This window comes from Limulus polyphemus, unplaced genomic scaffold (genome assembly GCF_000517525.1).
Source record: "Limulus polyphemus unplaced genomic scaffold, Limulus_polyphemus-2.1.2 Scaffold2763, whole genome shotgun sequence".
Classification (NCBI taxonomy): Eukaryota; Metazoa; Arthropoda; class Merostomata; order Xiphosura; family Limulidae; genus Limulus; species Limulus polyphemus.
In genome coordinates, this window is record NW_013668373.1 from 87,509 (window position 1) to 94,516 (window position 7,008).

A 7,008-nucleotide genomic window follows, 5' to 3' on the forward strand; every position below is an offset into this window, starting at 1 on the left:
CTTCCAAATAATACAATATTTTTTTGGCGTTTTCTAGGCAAATAATAAAAGTGTGAAAAATCTATATAAATAACACGCTTGCGTTTGTTTGTCTGGAATTTTTCTCACAAGTTTTTCAATCAAACGCTAAATTATAGAATAAGGAAAATTGAAACGAAGGGCATGAAAACTATCGCAAATGTTTCAATAAGTAATATAAAATCGTTGTTCAAGTAAATTTTTAGTTCTTTAAATGCAAAGGAATTTATCAAGCAGATTGACCTTGGAATACAAAGAAGTTATCATCTATTATATTATAATGTGAATAGTTAGGCTGACTTTCAGATTTCAACAAGATGTTTGAATATGTAACAAGAATACGGAACTACTTGCGGCTTTAACATTTGCATAAAAACAAAAAAATACTTTTCCAACCCAAATATGTTCCGTTCATTAGTTTCCAGATTAAATATGCCCCATCTGTTACTGAGGAAAAAAAATACAGTGTACTCGAACATTTCCCGACCATAAAGAACTCCAGCAGTTGCCAACCCAAAATATTTACCAAATTAAAAACAAAAACTACAGAAGTTTCCAAATCAAAAATATTTCAGCTGCTCACAAATTAAAAATTCCATTAGTTTTCAATCCAAAAATAGTTAACTTGTTCCCAAATTAAACAAAAAACTCCAGTCTTTACCAACCCAAAAATATTACAGCTGCTCCTAAATTACAAAATGTCAGCAGTTCTCAATCCAAAAATACTCTAGAAATTATCTGCCCCCACCCCAATATTCAGTGATTCCCAAGTAGTGCGTCCAACTTTGTAAAATGCTGCGATCTAATTTGATTATAAATACGAAACGCCAGAAAGAAGTGATTCTCAAACTTTTGAAAAAGACTTGGGTAAACAATTATAAAAAAGTCTACATACAGGGTCTGGACTGAGAACGAAATAATTAATATGAAACTTGTAAAAGTTAAATTTTAAAACAAAGATTCTTAGTTTCACATTCATATGTTTCTTTGAAACAATGGCATTTGACACAATAAACTATAATTCTAGAATTGTAGGTATTTTTTATTTGTAACAAACTATTTAAGGCTATTTGCCATTGCCCCTACTTTTGATATACTTAACAGAGTAAATGTTGCTTGTCGGCAGCGCCCTTCTGACATTCTTATAACGCACCCACTGCTTAAAGTGCAGGGAATATTTTGTGCTATCGTACGGATTCTAACCCAGATTGTTAGCTCCGATATTCAGAGCTTTATCACAGGGCCAATCCGCTCCCATTTTTTAAATGTAAACCATGAAAGATACTAGAATGAAAAAACATCAAATGTTGCTAAGTCCTTAATAGAAATAAATTTTTGAGGTAAAGTTTATAAAATATGTTTAGCATCTTTATAATGCCCCCACTCCGGTGGTTCAGCAGAAAGATTAATGCTGATAACGCTAAAAATTCGGGTTCGATCCCCAGTAGACAGCTCAGATATCCTATTGTGTAGCTTTTCGCTGATACAAACGAACAGTTTATATATATATGAGTGTGAACCTCTCGAGCGTATTTAATATATGAATATTCAAAGCACCACCACGTTTGAATCATCGTTTGTTTTAATATTTATTCTGGTTTTTGGTTAGTGGTGCTTTCACATTTTTAAGACCGCTCTTCATCCAGTTGTTACTACATATATTCCAGGATTACATGCTAATATTAAAGAGTGGAAGACTTTGATTGCCTCCTTTACATCTAGTGTTATAAGTGAAATTATGTTATCTACATAAAAAGTATACATGTGAAAATTCAGCACTGAGGAAAACATATAAAATGCAGAATCAGATTCTCAAAAGAGAAACTTGAGATAAACTTTGACGATATTTTTCATGACTCAAATTATTAGAATGTTTAGCAGAAACATAATCCAAATACAAACAAAAAGTATCAAAACATTTCGCCACCACGTCAACAACAAAAACACAAAATAATATAACTAAACATTATACCATTTGTCAAGAAAGTACAAAAGGAAAATGTCTGCAGCACTAATTAACAAAAGAGTTGGTGATATCCTGTCTATAAAACATGACCCAAAAACGCAGATGAAAAATACCATTTGTCAAGAAAGTACAAAAGGAAAATGTCTGCGGCACTAATTAACAAAAGAGTTGGTGATATCCTGTCTATAAAACATGACCCAAAAACGCAGATGAAAAACAAGACAGCTAGCAAAGAAAATCAAATAGAGGTCAGGGTTTGAGTGCTAGAACCCACAATGTCCCAAACTCCACTTCCATTCACCGTTCGCAGTCGGTTCTGGGTATAGTAGTTACCCCTAAAAACCATTAATTTAATATGATTATGTTAAACTTAGAATCATTGTAGAAATATCTGTTAATAAAAATCACTCTTACTTTCAACAATTGTGATATACCGAACCTTCACCCGTGGACTATTGTTATGATATACTAAGAAGTATAAATTCTTTACCTAAATAATTTACTAATAGCCGAGGACTCGTCGTTTTTTCTTAACAATATTCTTTAGCATCTTCGGATGCGACTTTTTTTTTCCGAAAAATGTTGTTCGGTTCGGTTACAGTACCGAACGCCAAACCTGCTTGTTTTTAGGCCTAGTACTTCGTAGCTGATATACCTAGAATGCTCATGAGAAAGTTAATAAGCTATTCCGCTCCCGCGTTTTTACAGTCTTAAACTATATCCAATATTAGGCCTACGTTATATCAATAGGTAAGTGATTATATAAATATTGGATATGATTGGTTTAGTTATGTTTTGCACAGTATGAACCAGCATTGACCAGCAGTCAAACGTAAATGTCACAATTCACTTAGCATAGATCATTTTGGGGCACCTAAATTTTCTTGGTTATCTGTAACTTTTTTATACTTTTATTCAGCACTTTGAGCTCCTGACATATACAATGTTATTAACTGAGAAGGAAATTATCAAACAGCTCGAAACAACTCAGCATAAACTGCCTTTGCTGCTTCCTTTGAAGTAGTGTAAGATTGGCTGCAGCAGACGACATGATGTCTCTGTTACCTGCGTCACTGAGCACGTGATTTTTCACCTGTCAAAACTAAAAGAGACAATTGAATGTTCGATTCGCAGTCTGAGGGTCGCGGGTTCGAATCCTCGTCCCACCAAACATGCTCGTCCTTTGAGCAGTGGGGGCGTTATAATATGACGGTCAATCTCACTATTCGTTGATAAAAGAGCTGGCGGTAGGTGGTGATGACTAGCTGCCTTCCCTCTAGTCTTACACTGCTAAATTAGGGAAGGCAAGCGCAGATAGCTCTCGTGTAGCTTTGCGCGAAATTCATAACAAACAAACAAACAATTGAATGCAAATTGCAAGGTGCTATGCACAGCCGATGTTCGAGTTTCAAATCGTGAAGCATTTATTTAAAGTAATTCAAGGGTGAATATGAATGGCAGTTGCTCAGAATTTTACGACAAACTAATGGCAAAAACTGATACTTCAAACCATCGGTACTTGATGAAGTTCCATAGTTACAGAAAATTACAGAGGAAAAACAAGACAATTGTACATTTTTTCCTCAATTCTGTAATGGCAAAAAAAAGTTGCTGAAAAACATTTCCTCGTTAGAAAGATATCTGTAGCAACAGAAATATAAACAGAAGTATCATTTTCACTTGACGATATTTATTATTTACATAATCTATTGTTTATTATTTTCTCTAAAAAAAAAAGGAGGAGACCCGGTTTTAAGATGTGAAAGTACAAGTGATTCCTTGTTTTATGAATTCCAAATTTGGTTATACACGACATAGCGAATTTTACCTCATCACTGGGTGTATTGTGATAAAACTGGGACAAGCTTTTACGCTTACAAAGTAAAATAAAGATCGAACAGTATTTATATTAGTAGGACGTACCCATATGACTCTTAGAGAAAATTTCAACAACTATAAGTCTTCTATTAACACCGAAAAAGATCCCCCCTGTTGCTCAACACTTCAACCAACCCAGTCATTCTATTAACGATGTTACTCTAATCGGTATTGTAATCGACTTTAAAACTAAAGTTGATAGAGAGATATAAGAAGCTTATTGGACTGCTAATCTAAATATTGTTAAACCTTGTAGAATAAATCTAAATCATAGAATCAGTGATCTCCGGTCATTGGTTTGTTTTCTAGATCCTGGAAACTCTGATCACTGGTTCGTTCTTTGTCGTAAAATATTTATTTATTTTTCATGTAGTGTGAACTCTCAATGCTTACTTCTAATATTTACGATTTACTTATGATAATTTTCCATGCCTGTCTTTAGACGTTGATCTGATTAACATTTCTTTTTCAGTCAGTCTTCATGTATCACCTTTATTTTACTTTAACAATATTTAAGTATAGTTTTTCTTGAACATTTCTAAAGCACCTTTTTACATAATGCTCTCGTTTCCAGCCGTGTTGCACCAGAAATGAGACACACAACAGTACATTGAAAAACGTACAAAAACACTTCATCGAAGCCCACGTGACCTTCGTACCATCATTCAACTCCCATTATATATTACTCATTCAGTTAGACCACAATTCCTAGTTCACCCCAGAAGAAGAAAGGTCCACCTTTCGAAAGCGCTCGAGTTATAGGGTTTCTATCGTTCTAGGTTATATATAAATATTTGCATGCTTTAATGAAAATTAAGTAACAGATCGTGCAATAAGAGTAAGCATCATAGTGTAGTCCAAAATAGCATTCCATATATGTAGCTATATACACATCTTGTACACAAAACAATATTTATGGTACATATAACACAATCTGCTCAGTAAAAACACATACAGCATTTGCACACAATGTGCGCAGTGATCATATTATACAAGGGACAAATTAACCGATAGAACCAAGTGGAAGACCGAGGTCAAGTTAGGATACGTCTCTGTGCTAAAGACTTGTTCTATTAATAGTTATTTACACGAGCCTTCCATTGTAAATAAGTAACCATAGAAACATGTTTGCATATTCAGACAACTATGCCGTTTTTATAATTTTTTAAATATGGCGCGATTAATATCATCTGTATATGTTTGCATGTTCAGACAATTATGCCGTAGTTATAATTTTTTTAAATGGCGGGATTAATATCATCTATATATCTATTTTTCTGATTGCCAATGTTTATAATTCAAGTGTCAGTACTTATGTCTCTTACTACCTTTCTTTATGATCCTGATTGGCACTGTTTAAAGGGGCGCGGGAAGTAGGAATGTTGCGAAATAAATGTCCTTTTTATTTGTTCTGCAGTGACGTTGTATAATATTACTAGTGGTTTACTTATGTCTCTTACTACCTTTCTTTATGATCCTGATTGGCACTGTTTAAAGGGGCGCGGGAAGTAGGAATGTTGCGAAATAAATGTCCTTCTTATTTGTTCTGTAGTGACCTTGTATAATATTACTAGTGGTTTACTGAGGATAAAATATGGCATTAACCACTTGAAGCCCAAATTTGTTCCTATTGTTGAAGTTAAAACGCCTGAAATAAATTACCTGATTTCGATTTGTTTATTTTAAAAGTTTCATGATAAACCTGTTGTAGAAAGTATAACAAGAATGGCGTTTAAAGCGGTTTTTTTTCTTTTTACTTACGTACAAAGATAAACACGTGGTAACGATGGCTTCGTTTTATTAACAGCGTGCTTCTCATCATATACAATGGTTACAGTTTTGTTCAAAGGTTTTTCAGCATAGCAACATTAAAAACTGTTCCAGCGTCAATGACTGTTTATGTCTGTGTCTGCCATTGTTTAAAAGTCATAGTGTGACTGTTTATGTCTGTGCCTGCCATTGTTTAAAAGTCATAGTGTGACTATTTATGTCTGTGCCTGCCATTGTTTAAAAGTCATAGTGTGACTGTTTATGTCTGTGCCTGCCATTGTTTAAAAGTCATAGTGTGACTGTTTATGTCTGTGCCTGCCATTGTTTAAAAGTCATAGTGTGACTATTTATGTCTGTGCCTGCCATTGTTTAAAAGTCATAGTGTGACTGTTTATGTCTGTAGCTGTTGCTGTTTATGATTCTCAGTGTCATTGTTCATACCTGTGATTGACATTGTTTATTATTAATAGTGTTACTGTTTATACCTATGACTGCCACTATATATGCTTCTCAGTGTCACCATATATATCTACGACTGACATTGTATATGATTTATAGTATCACGTTTACGACTATAACTAACATTATTTATGGTTCTGAGTTTCGATGTTTATGATTCAGAATGTCACAGTTTATGCTCTCGGTCATGGTTAGGACTTCACTACATTTTCTTCAAACTACAATGATTTTAATGTAATGTTTTTGTTTTTATATACTTAAATGTATTTAGTTTAAAAAAATACTAACAAAAGCCACACTCTACTATCGAGGCTATTTGAAACGGTTGGTTAGTTGTTATAAAGCGCAAGGTTACACAATAAATGGATATTTCCCGCTGTGTCCACCGCGGGAAACCGAATCCGAATTTTAGCGTTACAAGCTCTTAAAATTACTCCTGAGCCGGCAGGGGACAGTTAAAGTGGAAAGTTTTGTCATCCATGGTACCATCATTAGGAGAAAATGTTTGGTGTTTATGTTTAAACGCAAATTTCACAGTATTCTACCTGCGCTGAGCTCTTTGCTGGCACCGAACTTTAATATTTAGCAATATAATCTATCAAGCTTACGGCTGAGCCACTAGAAGGAAATGAGATGAAACATCAAATTAATGATGTTCTTACTTTTTCTCCTAGGAAGTTTTACGACTCAGTTTGAATTAAACAAACTGAGGCAAGTAAGATATTTTGTTATAAAACAATAAGTATTTGAATGGTGGAAACAATAAAAAAAACTTGCTTTGTCTACCTTTTTAAAATATCCAAACTCGTCATTTAGTGGATCTGTGTACTAACGTTCCATGTATTGATAAGAAATTGTAAAGACGTACATTCACACAACTCTATTGTAATTCTAATTTCAACAAAATTATGTAGTTT